Below are 22,225 nucleotides of genomic sequence, written 5' to 3' on the forward strand. Positions count from 1 at the left end.
TATAAAATTATAGGAAAAAAAGAAGCAAACAAACAAACCTAAAAGAAGTAGATGGCAGGAACTAATCAAACTTAGGGGTGAAATCAGTACATTTGAAACAAATAGAATAATACAGCTAATCAACAAACCCATAGTCAGTTTGTTGAGAAAAATCAACAAAATAGATAAACTTTTAGGAACAGTAACTAAAATGCAGAGAAACAGGACCCAAATTAACAAATTCAGAAATGAAAAAGGAGACATAAAACAGACACTGAGGAAATTCAAAGAATCATGTTTTCTTATCCAAAAGCCTGTGCAACACAAAAATAAAGGAAAAATATAAATGAAATGGATGGTTTTCTATACAGATACCACTTACCAAAGTCAAAACAAGATCAGATAAACTATCTAATAGTCCTATAACCACCAAAGAAATAGAAGCAGTCATTAAAAGTCTCCCATCCTCCATCCCCCCAAAAGCCTAAGGCCAGATGGTTTTAGGGAAGAATTTCATCAGATGTTCTAAGAGCTAATACCAATGTTACTCAAACTATACCATTAAGTAGAAAAGGAGGGGAAATTGCCAATTTTGAATCAAATTCAGTCTTGCTGAATTGCCTTAGAAAGAGAAAAAAAAAGGCAAAAAAAAAGAACATTAAATGGAAATGAAGACAGATAATTCAAGTGTATAATTCTAGTAAAATAAATAGATAGCTTAGAATCAAATCTCTCAGAAAAGTAACTGGGTTCCTAAAGTGACATGGACCCTGACTTTTTAAATTGATGACTAAAATTATATATGCTTTATGTGAAAGTGTGTACTTTTGTATTATTTTTTGTATAGGAGAAACATTTGTTGACTGTAGAATTTTATAAGCTGAACTCCTGGAGACAGAACATGGAATTTGTTTAAGAATTCAATGATTGACTTAAAAAAATAGGAGTGATATCTAGGGAAAAGCCATGAGAGATCTTGTGAGTTCTTACCCTTCAACTGAGAAAAAAGATGTAAAGATAAGTTTTATAAGTTACCCCCCAAATCATTTGAAATGAATAAGCTGTTACACTTATTACACTTGATCCAGAAAAAAACTCCTCACTACTAAAATAATTCCTCCTCCCTCTAGCTGCATGATATGTGTGCTAATTAATAATCAAAGTGCAGCCTGGAGGAACATCGGTACAGTAATTTGTTAAAGTAAAAGCAGAATTTGAAATGTGCTGTCAGCTCTAATTGAGTTATGACAAAATCCCCAGGAAGATTTAAAAAAAAAAAAATAACAGTTCAAATTTAAAAGAAATCTTTTGACAAGAAAGTAAAACTGAGTGAAGTACAGCTTCAAGCCTGTTCTCACACTGCAGTTTGAAAGATGTTGTAATAAGTAGTAAATTATGTTTTATGATTTTCTTTTTATTTCTAAAAGGAAAGCCATCCAGGAATTAAGGGCACAGTGGCAGGACACCCACTTAAAGCCAATAATAGTAGATAATGATCTGTAATATCAGTAGGCATCCCTCCAGCCCTTTCAGCAAAAGACAAAACAGATTGGATCAACTATTGGCACAGAACCTTATCTATGATGTTATCGACAGTTATATTCAGACATATAATTCAACTGTCTATTATTTTGCAACTGTCTATTATAATTGAACTGTCTATATTATTTGAGTTCAAGAAAATCCTGAGTAATATGTTATAAAACAAGACAAAACATGTGTATTATGTCGCTCTTGATTATATTTATTTGTGAGAGAGCACATTAAAATGTAGGGATCCTCCAATGTTGAAAACGTTATATTTTCTATTGTTATATTGGTAGAGTGTTTTATGGTTGTTGGTATTTTCATCACCTACAAGCAAGGTGTAAAGACATAAATCATTCAACTCCAAAAATAGTTTGAAAATAATAGATAAGACATTTATCATAAAAGCCGAGATAAGGAAATCAAAGAATCAATATGACTGCTGCCAGTGAGTTCTGTTTATTAGGAAAAATGAGAATATATATTTTTAAAGTGCCTTTCTGAAAAAAAATTGTGTTTACTTTTATTTTAGGAATATAAGACCCTTTGTAACTTGAACTGCCTTCCAACTCATAATCTTCCTGTGTCAGCTGCTGATGCTTTTATAACAACTATTAGCCACCATAGTGGACTTAATTTGGGAATTCTTTGGAATCAAATCTTATCAAGTTCACATTAGTGTTTCTTTGGATACAATATATGTTTATGCGATACTATTTTAGAGGAATAAATTCTCCCTTCCTGTCTGAGAAGTGCGTGTAGACTTCCTCCTCTGTGGTCATGTGGAGATAAAGAATACCTTTCTTGAGTCTGTTCTCACTTTCTGTCTTCATGTTCAGCCCAGGGACTGCATTTAGACCATTTGACTTTCATTGTAGAGCAGCAAGTATATTTACACATTAAGCCACCTATGCAGGTCCAAATTGCATTTCCTAAAATGTTCTTAACCCCCATGATATTATGTTAATTGTGAATCTTGAATTTAGCCGCTGACCATGACTCCTGTCTTTCATTTTCCTTTGCAGTCCATCCCCAAACTAAGCAAGGATTACTTGAGTGACAAAAGGGTGTTGCAAAAACAATAAGTGACTTCAACATTGAAAGTCATCCTCTTTCAATTCTAAGGTATCTTTTGCTCACCCTGCGTAGCACTGTGAGGATATCGAAACATTACCTTGGAGAATTTGACACCATATGTTTAGTCTACCAAATAGTCTGAGTAATTTTTAGTTAATAATATCTTTTTTTCAAGTTGAAAATTTTATACAAGTCATGGAAGACCTAAGTTATGCATCTTCTCCCATTACCAATTGAATCTAAATTAAGTTAATGAACTGCATCTCTAGGAACCAGTGATGATTGTGTAATACCAGGATCAGAGTCGAGAAGTTGATCCAGCAGTCACTATCACTTCACAGTGACAGGACCAGAATATAACAAGAACACCTGAAGCACTCCATTGTAGCCTTTTCACTAAATTAAAGTTTGTGGGTTTTAGGTAAATGCTAACCGGATGCATGCACTGAACTATCTTTACTGTTACCTTTGGAGAAAAGGGAATATGCTTTATTCAGAGGCAGAGCAATGTGCTGCATGAGCAGGTGGTAAATTCTGGAGGGGATGAAAATATGCTTAACTCAGAAACTATCTTACTTATTAAAATTCTCCTTCACTGACATTTATTGTAATTTCCATCAGAATAACTGCAGAGATGACAAGTTTTAAATAGCGTGATTCCACTGGAAGAGGGTTTGAAATTTTGAATAGAAAATTAGAATATTGCCAGTTTCACCAGGAGTTTTCATGTTTAACTTCAAAGCCTTATTCATTTCATCAAGCTGATTCTCACTTTTGAGGAAGAGAGCTACTTTCGATGGTTTGTTAATTATGATTATGTGCTATTCCAACAGAAGGATTTCAGGCAGGGTAGTAAAATAGCCCATTCAATATGGGGAACGTGTGTGTGTGTGGCATTTCTCTTGCCCTGCTCAGAAGCAGAGACAATTTTCTAGAAAATATTAACAAGTCTATCAGCATTCCTTTTTCACCACACTGGACCACAGTGTACCATAACAGGTTCCCTTTACATTGATTTTAGTGTCTATTAGTCCTGTTCATATTGTCAAACAAGAAAAATCTGAAAGTCTCTAAGACTTTGAAATCTACCAGATTAAGCCTTCCTAATGTAAGATTGAACACTAGAAGCAACAATTATTTGCATACCATCTTTCTCTGCCTTCTTATGACTCTTATGATCATCTAACAGAGAAAATAAGAGGAATTTAGCTAGCAACTACTGAGATACATTAGATTAGCACTGAGAAATATCTTTTCTCTTTTTCTTTACTCTTCTTTTATACAATACATCCCTACTGTGGCCTCCATTCCATCTACTCCTCCCATTATCCTTCCACTGCTCCCCCACCTTTCTACAGAAAAGATGCAACTAGAGTAAGCAGAAACCCTGATAACAAAGCTACAAAAGGCAACTCAGAAGGTGGGAATAGGTCCCACAGGCAAAAGTATCAAATATGACTCTACAACCTCTGTTAGGAGTCCAATAAAATCCCCAAACTAAACAACCACAGCATGTATGCAGAAGTCCTAGGGCAGAAAGACTCAGATCCCATGGTGTGAATTCAGTTTCTCTGAGCCCCTATGAGACTTCCTAAGTTTGTTATGTAGGCAGTGGTTTTTTTTTTTTTTTTTGTGTGTGTGTGTGTGTATGTGTGTGTCCTTTACACCTCTGGCTCCTACAGTCCTTCCTTCCTCTCTTCAGCAAGATTCCTGAGTTCCATTTAATGTTTGGATGTGGTTTTCTGCATTTGCTGCCATCAGCTGCTGAAAGAAAGCTCTCTGATAACTAATTAGGTTAGATACCAATCTATGAGTATAGCAAAATATCATTTAGAGCATTAGGAATAATTTCATTGCTTTTTAAAAAATTGTGCTTGATTTCATACTAGGTCTCTGAGCTATCTAGTTTATAGATTCTGGTAATCCAGGCAGTGCAAGCATTAATACCCTCTTGTGTCTTGTGTCTCAAGTTATCAGATAGAGGTCTAATATCCAAAATATATACAGAACACAAGAAAATCCTATTAAAATGTGATAGATATTTAAACAAAAAGTTCTCAACAAAGGAATCTAAACTGGATGAGAAATACATAAAGACATGTTACCATCTTTAGCCATCAGGGAAATGTAAATCAATACAACTTTCAAGTTCTATCTTAGACCCCTCAGAATGGCTAAGATCAATAACACAAATGATAGCTCATGCTAGAGAGGATGTGAAGCAAGAGGAATACTCCCTGACTGCTGGTGGGAGTGCAAATCTGTACAGCCACTATGAAAATCAATATGCCAGTTCTTTAGAAAATTGAGAATCAATCTACCTCAATATCTAACTATACTACTGGTGGGCATATACCCAAAAGATGCTCTATGCTACCATAAGAACACTTGCTTAACTATGATCATAGTGGCTTTATAGATATAGATATCTCTCAGCCAAAGAACAGATAAAGAAAATATGATTTATTTACACAATTTTGCTGTACAATAACAATTTTAGGTGTTAGGGAAAAATGTTATAATGAAATTTGCAGGCAAATTCATTGAACTAGGAAAAAAATCATCTTCTGCAAGGAACCCAGACCTAGGAATTTAAACATATGTACTCATTTGTATGCTTATATTACTTGTTAAGTAAATGATAAACACAAAATAATCCAAAGAATCCAAAGAAGTTAGATAAAGAGGGGAGAACAAATATCGATCTTCCTAGGAAGGGAAAATAGATATGTGGGTGACCTGGGAGTGGGTAGGGTTGGAAACAGAAGAGATTAGGTAGGGGAGTGAGGGATGGAGAGAGAGAGGATAAGAGGGGAGATGACTGGAATAAGGTGAGCATTTAAGGGGTGATATGGGATCCTAGTGCAGTGGAATCTTCCTGGAACTTATGAGGGTGAACATAGTGAGGACCCCTAATAAAGGATGAAACAAAGCCTGAACTACCCATTGTCTGTAACCAGGCTAGACTCCCAATCGTGATAGGACACCATCCCAGCCACAAAAGCTACTGAAAACCACATGTCCTGCTTACAAGATAGACTGGGGCTTGTAGGAGTGGTCAACAGAGAAATTTTCCATAATTCTTATTATTTTGGGGTGTGTGCACATGAAGCTTGAACATGGTTGTACATGTGTATACAAAGAAAAGAAGTCGTTGTCTCTCTTGGAGCTCTAGTCACAGGCACTGTGAGTCTCTCCCCAAGATGTCTCAGACACTGGACCACCAACCAGACAGCATACACCAGCTGATATGCGGCCCCCAACATATATGTAGCAGAAGACTGCCTGGTCTGGGCTCAGTTAGAGAAGATGCACCTAACCCTCAAGAGACTGGAGGTCCCAGGAAATTTAGAAGTCTGGTGGGGTGGGGGGAGTGGGTTGGGGGGAGAGGGTTACGGGACATCCTTGTGGAAACAGCAGGGAAGGGAGGAGGTATGGGATGTGGAACAGTTGGAAGATGGATCAGGAGGGGAATAAAATCTGGAGGGTTAAAAAAATTAAATAGAAAGAAGAAATATTTTTTAAAAAAGATATGTGCACTAAAATCAGTTCCTCAGCATTTTTGGCCACTGTACTATCTCCCTAGCCAGTGGAGTAAGAGGTTCCTGCTGTGCTATTTCTATAGCAATGTGCTATGACAGCAATGTAGAGTAAATATGTAAAACATAAGTGGGTGGATTTGAAAATATTTTACTACAAATTCATAAGAAATGTGTGAGCAAATAGACACATTTGGCCTATTTTGAGCACCAGAAATCTTTATTAGCTATTTCCTGTAACCCTGGAACATATGAAACTGAGGCACTATGATTATCATGAACTTGAGGCTATCCTAAGCTACAAAGTAGCTTCACAGACAGCCACCGTTACTGAGTGAGACTGTGTTTTAAAAATAATTTTTGAAAATTATACAATTTACACACACAACAAAACATGAAATGTTATTCCAGTAATAAATATAACAACTGCATTTATAAAATTATTCAAGTGGTATATAATTTCAATAAGTTATCTGACCTAGGAAAATTACAGTACTGGAAACATAACTATTTCAGCAACAGATGATTCCATTGGATAATTTTGTAAGATTTTATGTGGGAATAAGAAAACTTTACTCCCTGGATGAGAAAGTAAGCTATAATCTGATCTGATTCTGATTTTGAATTTATTTGATATTGAAGACTGGTTTGGTCAACATAATTCCTGATTGTAGATGCAGTGTTTGTAAATAGTTGTGTTCTAGACTCATGTAGGATATCACCAAAACTCAAGGCTACGCCCCTTTTCTCTTTCTGCAGGATATAGAATGAGTAGTTGAGATTTTTTTTAACCTAGAGATTTAAATTTTTTCTTCTTAAGTTTTTGTATGCCATATCACTTTCCCAGTATTTCAAAAGATAGAATAATCAATTCCAAATATCCAGAAGTTTTATGGAGTTAAAAATATCTGCTAACTTACAAGTATATATTTATAGATCAATATCAAATTAAAGAATAAATATTAATATATTAATACATTTTCATCTATTATTCCTGATGATAGCACCTGGTGAATTAGTGATCATAGTATTTATTATTATTATATTATGTACTTGGTAATTTTAATTTTAATTTCAATATTTCCTTTATGCTCTAGTACCTCTTTAAATAGTCAACCTATGAACTTAGGGCCTTCTTTCTTATGACAGCTTTGTAGAGGTTCATTGTTTTCGAGTACCTTGGTGATTTCAAAGGGTAGTAGACAAATATTTTGAAGACTTTAATGACAATCAGTTGATGCTTAGAGATTTTTACCGTGGTATACCCCATTAATAAGATAACACTATGTAATATCTATTATTGCTCAAGTAATTTTCTTTGTGTGTGTGGAGGTGGCTATTTGTGTGGTGATGTGTGGTACTGGAAGAGTCCATATGATGGTGTTGGATCTAGTGTAACTGAGATTATAAATGACTGTAAACCATATGAAATGGGTTCTAGGAATTGAACACTGGCTCTCTACAAAGGCCTTAATGGCTGTGTCATCCATCTAGCCCCATATAGTCCACTCATAAGGAATAAGAGTTTATCTGGAAATCTGTACGTTGCATTTCTGCTCTATACATATGATGTTTATCCAGTCATAATTTTGTATCAATGTTCATTAATGCTGTTGTATTTTCCTTTCCTTCCTCTCTCTTTCTTCCCATTCTTTGTCTCCTCATTATGTAACCCTTCCCTCTGCCTCATTTCTTTCTTTTCTGTTCCCTAAATGTGCTCTAACAGTTATTCATAACGCTAGACCTTATGTCACATTGCTACAATTTTGTCAGTGTTTTGTTGTTTATCCTTTGAATATTTTCTAATATTGTCCTTTTTTGTTTTTTTTTTACTTTGGTATTTTTGAACCATTCTTATTCTTACCTCTCTGTCAATGGAGTCTTGGTTTTCTTATAAGAGTGAAAGGTATAAGTATAACACATCTGTAATGCTGTAAATAAACATAAAACATAGTTTACTTGTGGATTAGTGGACAGTATTTAAATGTGTATCCTATCAGCATAAAAATACACATAGCATTTTTTTAAAGATTTCCACATACAAGCATCGACATCACTGCAGATAAATATGAGTTTACATTTTATTCTATTCTATAATTTTTTCACTGTCATTCCCAAAGGCTCTTACAATTCACCAATTACTTCCTCCATGTTTTATTTGATTATTCAGACGAGTTTCAGAAATATTGAATATAAGCTTCACAATACAGACAATATCAGTCAAGACACGAAGCTTATGAAAATTACTTTTGTATCTTGCCTATGAGCAGAGTAATTTCACTCCTCTCTAGGTTATTTATTTCACAAGAATTTTGCCCACCATCTTCAATGAAATAAATTTACATATTTAAAATTCAGTTTGATCGTTTTGTCACAGTCTACATTTTGTCATGGACTATCAACATCCCAAATAAAGTGTGTGTGTGTGTGTGTGTGTGTGTGTGTGTGTGTGTGTGTGTGTGTGTGTATTTCTCACAGTAAGGTAGTATCTTTGCACCATAATTCTGAATTTTAAAATAAGTTTATATCTTGTATAATGTGATCTAGAATATCTCCACTTGCGGAAACATCCTTGTCCTTTCATTCAAGACGACTCAGGCAAAATTTCTCATACTAAACTCTTTGAGAAATCTATCTCTTCTGTGGTTTAGATTTTTAAAAACTGAAAATATTCTATATGTCATTGTTTGTATACCCCATCAAGTATTTTAAAAGTCCATTCTTTTTAAATAGTATTTTTATTGATTGTGTTAGATTTTTCCATCATGCACCCCTATCACTTTCACTTCCCAGTCCTCCCAGGTTTCACTCCCATTGTGATCTCCCCCAAAAGAAGAAGAAGGAATAGGAGGAAAATGAGGAGGAGGAGGAAGAGGAGGAGGAAAGAGTAGGAGCAGGAAGAAGAAGAGGAGGAGGAGGAGGAAAAAGGAGGGTCAGGAAGAAGAGGAGAAGGAGGAGGAAAAAGGAGGATCAGGAAGAAGAGGAAGAGGAGGAAGAAAGAGGAGGACGAGGAAGAAAAGGAGGAGGAGGAGGAGGGAGAGATGGAGGAAATGGAAGAGTCCAATTTTTGGTGCCCAGATACTCACAGGCACTTGTTCAAGCTCTTAGTAGTCATGTTCTTAAAAAAAAATACTGAGTCTTTCTCCACCTGCATTACCACCAGAAGCCATCAGTTGTGGAGAGCAAAAATTCAGCAGCCTTATCAAAAGATTTAAGCATTTTCTTCAGTGGCTTTCCATCGAGGCTGTTATTTTTGGGTGGGTTTAGAGGCGGCAGTAAGAGTTGTCATAGATGCCTTTTATGTCCCTCTTTCTCAACAGTTATTCTGTACAAATCAGTACCACTGCAATAGTCTCTTCCTTGGCCTTTTTAGTCAGCAGGAGTATGGATCATGGACTTACACACGACTTCTGGCAACAGCATAGACCTGGAGCAGCCACATGCTATCAAACATCACCACATGTCAGAGACCTCAGCAGGATCCAGTGGCCCTACCGATCTCAGATATCAACATGGCCCTCTTGTTTTAGGTGAGTGTGAATATACAAGCTGTATAAGTTATATCCCATGCTCTATGTATTCATAAGTCATAAAATCAATAAACTTCAAAAGTATGATTGAAAAAATATGGTAAAATGATTCATAATTTTTCTAGGACTGCTTGAACATTTTTATTATGAGATTGTCCTTTTAAACATGATAAGCCTTGTAATCCTGGAGGACACATATCCTAAATAAAATAATCAGTTTGTTTCTTCCAATTTGCTCTGAATAAATCCATTATATTACATCATACCAATTTGGAAGCCTATAAGCTAAGTTTTGGCATGTTTTGGTAGACTCATAGGTCCAAAACCTCTCTTCACTTTAATATGTCCCTTTCTGCTGCTCCTTCACATTTTAATTTTTTGCCCCTGATGACAAGTCTCACTCTTTAATCCATCTCATTCTAAATCCAGATTGATTTTAACTCATTATCCTTGGCTTAGTTATGTATCTGTAGAGAAAAAAACATTTCTAATGACTGTTTAAATTTCCTGTAACCAGGCTTGAGAAATGGACAGACTTCTATTCCTGCATCATCCATTAAAGAACATCTCATTCTTGAATCTCTCTTTGATGTGTGATAGATTTACCTACATCACAACAGTTTCCAGATCGCCAGACATTTAAACACAGCTTCTTAGTCCTTCCTATTATTTACATCATCATATTTAAATAGTCACAGTTCAAAAAGCCCTTAATCACCTGTCAAATTTTCACAAATCATATAAACCAGGCATGCGTGAAATTTGACTTAAGTATTCTGGAGCAAAATTTTTATTTTTATGTAATTTGTAGCAACAAGGGGGAGTGAGAAGATGGTGATCTATTTCTACATTGTAATGGATGCACAGGCACAATAATTGATTTTGTTCAGAAAGGAACAGGAGAACATAGTCTGGGTGTAGAAAAAAGGCATTGAAACAAATATAAAAATAATTCATCTGAAAGACAGGCAGAAAAAAAAACATAAAAGAATCAAGAATGAAAATACCAATAACAGCAAACAGAGAAGATAACCAGCTGAGACGGCAACAAGATTTAGCCTGCTGGGCAGAATAAGCAAAAGTCAGTATCAAACAAAACATAGTGCAATCTACTCCTCAGATAATCAGTAAAGTTAAATATACATGGCTGTTTCTTACAATAATCACACACTCCCAGTGCTCCTAGTACAGTTCTATATGGGCTTCTCATTATTGGCTAAGAATAGGACTAAAACAAAGGCAGTTTAGTTTAAGTAGAGGAAACACCTGAGAAAAGTTAGGTCTCTCATTTTAGTCTTATACACTGAGAGCATGAAGAAGATAAGATAGGAACTCATTGAGTAAGAATAGCATCGTGCATCACATCAATCAAGTAAAGTTTCATTTTTTCTCTCTTTCTCCATTTTTGGTTGAAATATTAATAAGCATGATTTGTTTTGTTTCATTTTCTCTTTAGAGACAAGCTACCATTCATTATCAAGGATAGATGATGTGGCCACATCGAAGATTGTACAAACAAGAGTAGAGAAAAATGATGGAGCCGAATATGTGAAAATTAGTTCAAATTGGTACAATATCATCAATAAAGCACTAAATCCAGATGGATAAGAATCCTCATTTCAGGTGTTGAAGGAAAAGCAGATGGCAATCAAGACTAACTCTAAGAACTTCTAGAAGGGACAACATAAATGATCATTGAACGGCAGAGGCTAGGACAAATTTTTAATCCTTTCTCAGCCCATCACTAAATCTGACTTGCCTGCAAAAATATTTTTATCTTTCCAAATGGAAAAGAACTGGGCATGGAAGAAGTCATATTAGGATTTCAAGCTAGCATAGGAAAAGCCACTTTGCCTGTTCAGCAGTGTCTCTGCCTTCTTTAAGGACTAGAACTAGAGTCTAATTGAAATAGAGGGTGAACCGGGAAGGGGGTGGGGATAAAATCTGGAGTATAAATAAATAAATAAATAATAAAAACAGGAATAATTTATTTTTTGGTTTGTTTGCTTGTTTTTGGTTGTTTGTGTTTGGGGTTTTGTTTTGGTTTTTTATATGTTTATATTTTTTGTTGTTGGTTGTTTTTTCTTTGTGATAAATGGGTTAGAAGTGCAAATATGTGATATTCAAACAATACATAAACTAAAAGCTAAGTTGTAATTTACTATGAATATGACACACAAAGGGTTTGTACTTTTATTTTAAAAGTTTCTTCAGCATTTTTTTTAATTACTTGTATATTTGTGTTTGTTTGTGTGGGTATTTGCACCTGAGTTCAGATATATGTGGAGGTAGGAGGCATCAGAACCAAAGGGGAATGAGTTCCAAATGACTGATATGAAAGTCATGAACTAAAGTTGATTCCGCTGTCAGAACAGTATGCACCTTTTCTCACTGGAAAATCCTCCACCTCAGCATTTGTTCTTCATATTATTTTTTCTTGAATAATTTAATATTATTTCTTGTAAACTTCCTAAAAATTAATAGAAAGTATTTTTCAAGGCAGCTAGCCATTACAATTCAGTAAAAGACCTTATCTTTTATGTTTCTGTGAAATAGTGAATGAAATTTGTTCTACATATGTAAACTTTCCTATCTGTAGCAGATATATTAGCATTTCCGACACATTTATGTGTACAATATTTCTATGCATGGTTAGAATGTAAACTTAAGAGCAGACAAATTTTGTTACTTTAAAAACTTTTCAATGATAAGCAGTAAAACTTTGAAGTGGAGACTAACATTCCTCCCCTAAAAGTTCAATAAAGGCAGACAACATAATAATGTACTTTAAAATAATCCAAACAAAAAGATAATGTAACAGGACAGTTTCTTATATGGTATTTCTGCCTATCAATATTTTCTTATCAGAAATTGTTGTCATCTAGATTAAAACACATTTTTGGATAAAGTATGTGAAAATTCATTTATTTGCAAATATTTTAACAGCATTTTCCTTGCCCATCAACATACCAAATACTTCCCATAATCATAAGAAGATGAAGGGTCAAAACTCAATTTTAGTGTTTGCACTTGTAAGACATTTTTTTTCTGCAGTGCAACTCTCAGCACTGTCATTATTTATTGTAAATGTAACTTTTATTCACCGGTAGAAATTGTCATTTTGGAGGCTTCCTGATGAATAAGCCTCCCTTTCTAGTTCTTTCTGAACTCTTGTTGTCTGGTTCAACTTTGCTGTTCTGGCTCAATCTCCACTCCAAGGGAAATGATTCAGTTTGGCTTCTCTCAGCTTCTCACTGAGTTGCTCTGCTTGGTCTCAAACTAAGTGTGGCAATTTTCTTCTATCACCTGTCTCCTTCTTATTCTCTGTCATCAACTGCCTCTGGTGACCTTCCCTGAACTGCATGAAGTCATGGATGCAGATCCACTCCACTGTATCCACTGCACTGCTGCCTCTATGACTGTTTCTCCCTGTACTGCTCATTCCTGTGCTGTTCTCAGCAGAGTTTGGCACATCCTATTTCTGACTCATTTCGTCATTTCTTTCTCTTATTTGTCACTTTGTCTGCCCCTCAATTAAACATCACTTTCAATCTTGGCTGTTCCATCCTACAAACTAATTTTATCTTAAAGATGTGTACTAAGAATGTGTATTTATTTCAGCTGGATCACAAAGTCCTAGGTCTTTGGATGTGATCTTTTGCCAGAGCAGCCATGTAACTGGGTTAAAATTCCTCAAAAGTTCACTGAGGACTTTTGAACGTATTCTTATAAATTTGGTATGTACTAGTTTTCCACTTCCATTACATGAATCTAAAGGAGTAATTTTATCCCTTATTTGAAAAACATCGGTGCTGTCCACAAATGTGTTGGAAGAAGATCCGAATCCATGTTTCATCTCTGTGTTTCTCTTTGTTAAAGTTGTGTACTTTCTCACCATCCACAATCCAGCTCAGATTTGCACACTCTATTTTCTGCACAGCAAGAAATTTGTTACAGAAAAAAAGAAGTAACAGGACGAGGATGAGGAGGAGGAGCAGAAGGATGAAGAGGGTGAGAAGTAAGAGGAGGAAGCAGAGGGGACCTTTGAACAAAGAAGTGGAAACACATTCTCAAGTTAATCTTCCCAGCTCTTCTCATATGTTCACACATGAAGAGTACATTGTCATGGGAAACATTAATGCAAAATCAAATGACACAAACCACACCAGCGTTCTGGAAAAACGGGATGAATCTGGAAGAATATTCCCAACATGCCTGACAGGCAAGTTGGCTACACTGGCTGAAGTTTGTTGCACAGGACAGAATCCTCAGGTTCTCTGCTTATCTAGCTTCTTAAGGTGTCTGCTGGGAAAGGTGAATGAATCCACCTTCCCTACTGTTCCAAGGTAGACATGAGAGTTTCAGATGGGGGGGGGGGCATGAAGGACACGTTTCTGCTGTCCACATGACACTGAAAGAAGTTTTATTTTGTCAAGTCTGTTACCATTCTGTAAAGTGAGAGATTGTGGTTCCTTGTTTAGGGGTCTGCTGCTTGCCATGGTTTTGAAAGAGGAATGTGAGGCAGATACTCTCATATAGATTTTATCACCTTGAGTTCCACTGTTTGCTCATGGCACAATGTGGTTGAAAGAAGGGTGTTGTCACCTGAGGACAGGCAAGGGTGGCTGTGTTCACATATTGAAGCATATTTGAAAGGTTGAACAGGAACACTTAGGGCCTTGTCTCATTTTAATTACATTATTATTTTGATTTATTAAATGCAATGGACTCTGCTCAGTAAATTGTTTTGTCTGATATTCTCCAGATAATCCGTGAATATTCCCACAGGTATGGTATAATAATCTGCTCTTCTTGCAAATTTTTTTATCATTTGGGTAAATTTAGTCTTAATTGAATAGAAAAGTAAAAAGTATGAATGAAAAACATGAAATATGTTTATATTCTGTAATATTAGAAAAGTTGGAATGGAAACATAACGGGAAGAGGATACAATAAAATTATAAGTTTTGCTGATTTGTGCCATAAGAATTAATTGATAAGGATTATAAAAGTATTTTTGAACTGGAAAAAAATAGTCATTTCTGATTTTAGAATTTGGAAGTTATCATCCATGTTTATGACTATACACAACTTAAAAAATATAAAAATTCACAACCTTTTATGCCAAGAAAAGACCAGGGCTTTCACATCAAGTGTCCCACCAAACCCAGAGAACTAGACAAATAAAATAATGTTTCCCTTGGTCCTGTGGAGACTTGATGCCCCAGCATAGGGGGATGCTGGAGCCATGAGGCTGAAGTGGGTTGGGGGTGGGGGGGATATCCTCTTAGAGGCAAGGCAAAAGGAGGATGGAATGGGGTGTTTGCAAAGGGAAGACCAGGAATGGGAACAACATTTGGAATGTGAGTAAATAAAATAGACAATTTAAAAAAAATGAAAGGAGGTTAGGGAAAATCCCAAATTACTATCTACAGTAGTCATCAACCATTCCTCTGAATATCTGCCCAAAATCTCTAATTTTATTTAGTAGGACTGTAGTTTTATAATTGTTTCATCATTAAATTTGCCTTCTAGCTAGTTATAAGTTCTTCATCTTCAACATAGTAGACCAATTGAATGTTGATAGATTCAATTTGTTTTTCTATTATGGTGAAAAACAAAGGCAAAATAAGAAACAAACAAACAAAAGCAAAAGCAAAATGACTCCTGCTATTCCTGATGATTTCCAAAATGAGTATGATCTAAACACACATCAGAAACAAATTCTACATGAAAGTTCATTACAAGCAGTGAATAAGCCTTTGTGTCAACCCAGGAAATTGAAGGGGGTTCTTGTTATACTGTCCATAATTTAGTTCTCCCATTTAGTTACACCACATATTAAAAAGTATTTTAAGAAACAATCCTGTTTGCCGGCTACATATGCGCTGGTGTCTTGTTTCAGCCTGTGTATGTTCTTTGGTTGGTGGCTTAGTCTGGGAGCTCTTATTGGTCCATGTTAGTTGACTTTGTTGGTCTTTCTGTGGGGTTCCCTTCCCCTTCAAGGCCTTTAAGCCTTCCCGCAACTCATCCATAAGTGTCCCCAGCTTCTGTCAGATGTTTGGCAGAAGTGATATAAAAGCCAGACATATTGCCAGGTTCCCGTAAGCCTAGATAGATGAGTATCCTTGTGGTTTTTCTCCCATTCAGTCCAGGTACATGGGAGAACTCCAACCCCAGGAAGAAATTCTACTTCACAAAAAGAAATTAGGTGGATCAAATGAGAAAAACACTGAGTATCAACCTCAGGTTGGATTCATCAAAGATGAATTAGGGCTATGATTCCCAACTGGATCTGCACATGTAAACCATCTGTAGAAAAATGCTGCATGAAAAATTTCAGAAAAGATGACAGTTTATATACACACACAAGCATAAAAAACAGGCAGTGATACATGCAAAGAATATAAATAAGTTAGTAAGTATTATAGCAAACAAAGTAAAAGCTACACAAATAATAGGTAGCAAATTTACTCAAAGAATTTACAAATTATAATGTTGACATATCCAAAGTGTTTGTTTGAAAAGACCAGGAGACCATTATGAAAAATTTAAACTGTGATATTCATTGTCACAAAAAGTTGAAAAGTTTGTACATATGTTCCAACAATATCACAGATACCTTTAATCACTTCAATAATATTTAAAAAGGAAAAGTTTAAGAGAGCAAGAGGCTCATTCTGCACTTGAATATTATGGTGAAGGTGGTGAATTTCACAGCAAACCTGTGTTTACATTGTGAATTCTTTGAATTCTCAGTGTGATCTTCTCAATATTTATAATTCACCCATATTTTTCCAAACTGTATTTTTGCAATAGATCTCTTCATTTTTAAATGTTATTTTCATGTAACACATCCACTTCATTTTATAAACATCTTCTACATATTTACGAAACATAACTGGCATATAGCTTAAAAATAAAAGCACTCAGTATTTATTTTTCTTTGTCTGTAACTGATCTGAAATGATGATGTTTTTAATACAAAGAGTTACAAAAGCCAAAAATTTCAAGAAAGCAATTTTATTCTCTTTAAATCATTAAATTATAATAACCCAAAACTGTCCTCCTTTACAAAATTTAAGAAAAATAAATATTTGATACTTCAAAATCATTGTTGTTTTATAGGAAGCTGTAAATCCTGAGCAACCAAAATTTGATTACCTTTAACACAACAAAACCCCATCAAAGTTGGATTAGGGCTAAGATTCCCAACTGGATCTGCACATGTAAACCATCTGTAGAGAAATGCTGCAGGAAAAACTTCAGAAACGATAACAGCATGATTTCTGCAATAGTGGCTATTATTGAGACTATTCTAAGGCATGTATTTTAACACCGAAAGACACATATACCGGCTGTTTGTAGCTAGGTAGCTGAGTTGGAATTCCATCCCCTGTCTCTTTAATATGAGCCTTGGCAGGTACTGGAAGGCACATGGAGATTTTCTTTGCTTTATGACCTACGTTGACAACTGTGACTTCCTCTTTGTGGTTTTCTGATGGTTATGCCATATGAGAATCACCTTTTATCATCTGAGAAGCTGCTGACAAAGAGTGCCATTTTGATGGATGACCTGAGCTGCTGCTATTCCCCACAGAGAGAAGCAGCAAGTTTTATGGGAAATTATTAGCGGAAGGAAGAGAGAAAGAAAAAGAAGGCCATGAGCAGCTCACAATGACTGACACAATGATTTGCTTACAGTTCCAAGCTGGCTCAGCTGAGAACAGAAGCAAGGGGGAAAAGGCTCATCAATATTTAAAGAGCTGATCATATAACCAACTGACAGGCCATTTGTGAGTGCAAATTATAGAACAGACCCGAAAACTATAGGGACCTTTTTCCTCACCTACACTTCCCGTAGTTGCGGGTTACATAAATGGAAAATGAAAGGTGTAAGACCATGTACCTGAATCTTTCTCTATTCCAGCAATTCTCCAACTGTGGCCACTACCAGCAGTTAACAGTAAGAATTTAGGCAGTGTACAATTGCATACATGCTAGACCTATGAAACAATAGCCTCTGTGGCAGGCTCAGCAAATTGTGTTCTAATAAATCTCTTCAGGTGAATGTACTACAAGCTGAAGTTCAAGGATCACTGTCTTCTACAACACTTGCCTTCATTTCAAAGACACTACATAGCCTCATGATTTATGAAATATTGTTGATTTATGAGTAAAAAATTATTGACTGATTAAATCCACTTGCACAAGCAAAAGTATGTGATATTTAATCCTACTAGTAACCATTTTAACAACATAGTTATCATATTAAACATATTATCATTGATTCTGAGATTAGAAAACATAAATTCACCCTCTTATTTAGAAAAAAAATAGTTCTTCATGATCAAGAAGACAGTGCATTGAGTGAAAGGAATTATATGTATTTATCCATCTTGTACTTTAATCTTGTTGGTGAAATGAACTCAGTCACTCACCATTGTTTCAACCTCAAAATAGTTAAAACCAAGTTAAGTTACAAGACACTGTTAGGGATTTGCATCTAAAACTTCGCAAGGTATGGAAATCTTGGATCACTAGAGAGTCAGAACCAATCTCAGCTAAACAGCAAGTTATAAAGGCTTACTTCCTTAAAAAAGAGCATTCAGTAATTTTTGGTGAAAAATTGTACACCATTGCTATAGAGAAGAGAGAACAGCAGCAGGGGATACCTTATGTTGAAGGTATAAATCAACAGAAAATGCAAAAGGCTAAAATGAGCACTCATTCTGTCTAACCTGTAATGCTAAATTTTGAGCAGAGTAGAGAATCAGGTAACTACATAAGAGATCATATAATGACATATAAAATTGATACAGTCCTTTAGATTTCAGTTAACAGTATTTATTGGAGATGAGGAATAGCTTGGAAAGAAAATTTACAGTAGGAATCACAGCTTTGCTCAAAGAATATTCTTCATTGCTTCAAGACTTCCTAGGTTCTGAACCCAGGCCTTCAGTCACTACATTTATGTATTGCAGATATTTTGTTTTCAAAGAATTGAAGTACAAAAATACTATATGTACTACATTACAGGCCTGCAAATTACTAAGTCAGCTAAAATAATTAAAATTTTATCTTCTCTGATTTAGGAAATCCAAACCTGAGATAATTTCTCAGAGCTGCTACAAATGAACCTAGTTTCTATACACAAAAAAGTGTAATCACACCAGGCATGGTGGCCCATGCCTTTAATCCCAGAACTTGGGAGACAGAAGGAGGCGAATTTCTGAGTTCAAGGCCAGCCTGGTCTACAAAGTGAGCTCCAGGACAGCCAGGGCTACACAGAGAAACCCTGTCTTGAAAAAAATAAATAAATAAACAAAACGTGTAATCAGCAGAATGTTGAAATCTTTCTTGTCACTTGCAAACCCTTCTTGTGCTATCTGTTCTCAGAGGAAAATCTTATCTGCTAAGTTCCAGGTAACACATCTGCTTCTAGGTGGGAAGTTATAAATTCAACTTTGAAGTTACAAATTCAACTTTGTTGCAGAAGATGTTCAAACATTTATTTTCCACTCTCCAGATTCTGTGAGACTGAGGAGTGAGTCATTAAATGGAAATAAGAGTAGTGAAGAAATTACAACAGGTTACTGGAATGGTCCACCTCTTAAACTGGTTTTCAGTTTTGTTCATCCCATAAATTTAAAATTAAAAAGCAGATATCTACTTAAAAGTTTGTTAAACTAAAAGGCAAGTAAGTGTAATTTCCATAGATGAAGAGCAAAAGCTTCATTAAAGAGAAAAGAATAATCTAGTCAAAATTATGAATATTTCTCCTGAATAACTTTTTAATGTGTATTTGTTTGAGATTTGCATATTTTTCTTTTACTTCAGCAATAATCTTAATGGACATTATGGAATCAAATTATATGTATATATATATATATGTATAATATATTTTTATCTATATTAATAAGGGTTTAACCTGTCCTCTAACCCACCACCCACCAGAGTTAGTGGAGGAGAAAAGTTATTAGGATATGGGGGGTGTGGACCTGTTTAGCAATAGTTCTTTGGGGGTCAGACTTATTGTCATTGTCAGGTTATCAGCAGTTCAGTTCAGTAGTAAACACCAAGTATGAATCAGCAGCTGCACTCCATTCCTGTTTACAAGCAGACATCATGCACAAACCAGCAGCTGTAGTATACTTGCAAACCGTCTCAAGGCTATAAATATGGCAAGAAGCCACAGAAACCTAATAAGAATTTCTTTGGCAAGTTTTTCTCTGGTGTCACCACAAGCAAAGTTCATGAACATCAATGTAAGGTGAACCAATCCATGCATTTATTTAGTAAAAAATAGAGAGGCAAACTAATGCCCATGCTTCCACTCTCTGTGGGGTCATATTTATATTTCTTCATTTTGTTTCCTTTCACATATCTGCTACAGGAAAACATCCTTTTACCTGTGTGTCCCTGCTAAACATTATTGGATATTAGTGAGTTTCAAGAGAAACCTAAAGTTCCTACTTCATAGATTTACTATGGGAAATGAGTACAATACATGCATATAAACACTGCCAGGCATATAAGTCTAAATCCATAAAACAGAGCAAAATTCCTGGAGGGATGATGATAAACACAGCATGGACAGAGCAAAGCAGTGCTGTCGATGCATGCTCTCTGTAATTTTACCCCAAGTTATTTTATGACCTTTCTACTTATAAATTCATATAATAATTTCATATCTTCTTCATCTTTAATCAATACCACACATTAACATAATCCACTGCTTAGCCTGATCATCCAACGTTATCCTTGAATAGCTCAAAAGTAAGTGTGTAGCTTAATTCATGATCACCTTTTACCGCTAGACAGAAAAATAAGCATTCAAAGCCTAGGTGGAAGGCTAGTGATGTGTGGGACCTCAGGGTACAGGTTAGGAGCAGCACATTCGTGACTAATATTCCTACACCAAGTGGTGAAAGTGAACTGAACAAACTGGGAAAAGATTTTTTATTTTTTATTTTTTATTAGATATTTTATTTACATTTCTAATGTTATCCTTGCTCCTAGTTTTCCCTCTGAAAAACACCCTCTGCCTCTCCCCACTCCTCCTGATCACCAACCAACCCACTCCCGCTTCTTGGCCCTTCATTTCCCTATACTGGGGCATAGAACCTTCACAGAACAAAAGACCTCTCCTCCCATTGATGACCAAATAGGCCATCCTCTTCTACATATGCAGCTGGAGTCAGGAGTAGCACCATGTATACTCTTCACTGGTTTTCCTATTATGGAGGACAGCAGCATTCATCTCAACAATATTTTTTTTCACAATGAATATGGCTCAGACACCTAGCCAAATTCAGGAAGCACTGTCATCTCAATCCCTGGTTATCCTGTCGTCATAGCAACCAGTGAGAGTGGACTGAAGTCAACAAAATGTCCCATTATTTGGAAAATTTTATATCTGTAAATGTTCTAAATACCGTTATTGAACTACCTAAAAAGATTATAATAATTTCACCCTCAGTTTGCTTTAAGAAAATTAAAACTGGGTTTTCTGCTATTTCTGCCTCTGTCTCTCTTTGTCTCTCTGTCTCCATCTCTGTGTCTCTGTGTCTCTGTGTCTCTGTCTCTGTCTCTCTCTCTCTCTCTCTCTCTCTCTCTCTCTCTCTCTCTCTCTCTCTCTCTCTCTCATGAACTCTATTTAAAAACCCAGACAGACTACATAATCTTTATATATAGAAACAAGAAATTATACACACGTGTAAGGAGAATTAGTGTACAGTCTCATAGTACTTAGTGCTCATATATTCTAATGCCAAACCTTCCAAGACTAATCTCTAATTATTCTATAACCTTTTGAAGAGCTATCTTTTTATACTGATTTCCTCTTGGACCCAGTCAAGTACCATTATTTTCTTATGCTTTGGCTGTCAGGTGAATTAATATTTGATGAAACATAGCTAACAATACATGGAAAGAAATATCAAGGAAAAATATGCTCTCAAAACTGTTAGATTATACTAGGCTTGCTCAAATTTCCACATGCTTTAATCGTCATTGAAAATAATATAAAAAATTTATCCAAATAATTATTCTCCAGAAAATATTTCAAAACAGACCAAGTAGGAAATATCTTAAGTAATTTTTCTAAAAAAGTAACTTTTTAAAATTTAAATGTGTGATTTAACACCATAAAATCATTTAGATAAGCTGCACATATTCATAAATCAGGACAATATTATTCCCTCAAACTTTTCTCTGTTTCAGATATCAATGCAATTTTCATGGGATGTAAGTACAAATTAATTCTAAATGTCACTTTATCATTACTATTTTATTAAAAAATAAAGAAGTCTGCTCTTAAAGCTCCAGAAATTTTAATTCTAGTATAAGTGAAACTTTACTATATTGGTCCAGTGATTAAAGTAATGATAGAAAATGTATTTAAGAAGTACATAAGGTTAATTTTGACAGCATGATGGCTGCAGTTCCATTTCTGTGTTGACACATAAAATCACATATAACATAGTTGTTATTGGAAAACAATCTAAAGTGTTGTCAAAGGAAAAATTACATCTTATTGAGAATGTAATGACATATCTGTTTTGACCAAGA

The sequence above is a fragment of the Mus caroli genome, unplaced genomic scaffold, assembly GCF_978045245.1.
Source record: "Mus caroli unplaced genomic scaffold, Mus_caroli_1 scaffold_14, whole genome shotgun sequence".
Classification (NCBI taxonomy): Eukaryota; Metazoa; Chordata; class Mammalia; order Rodentia; family Muridae; genus Mus; species Mus caroli.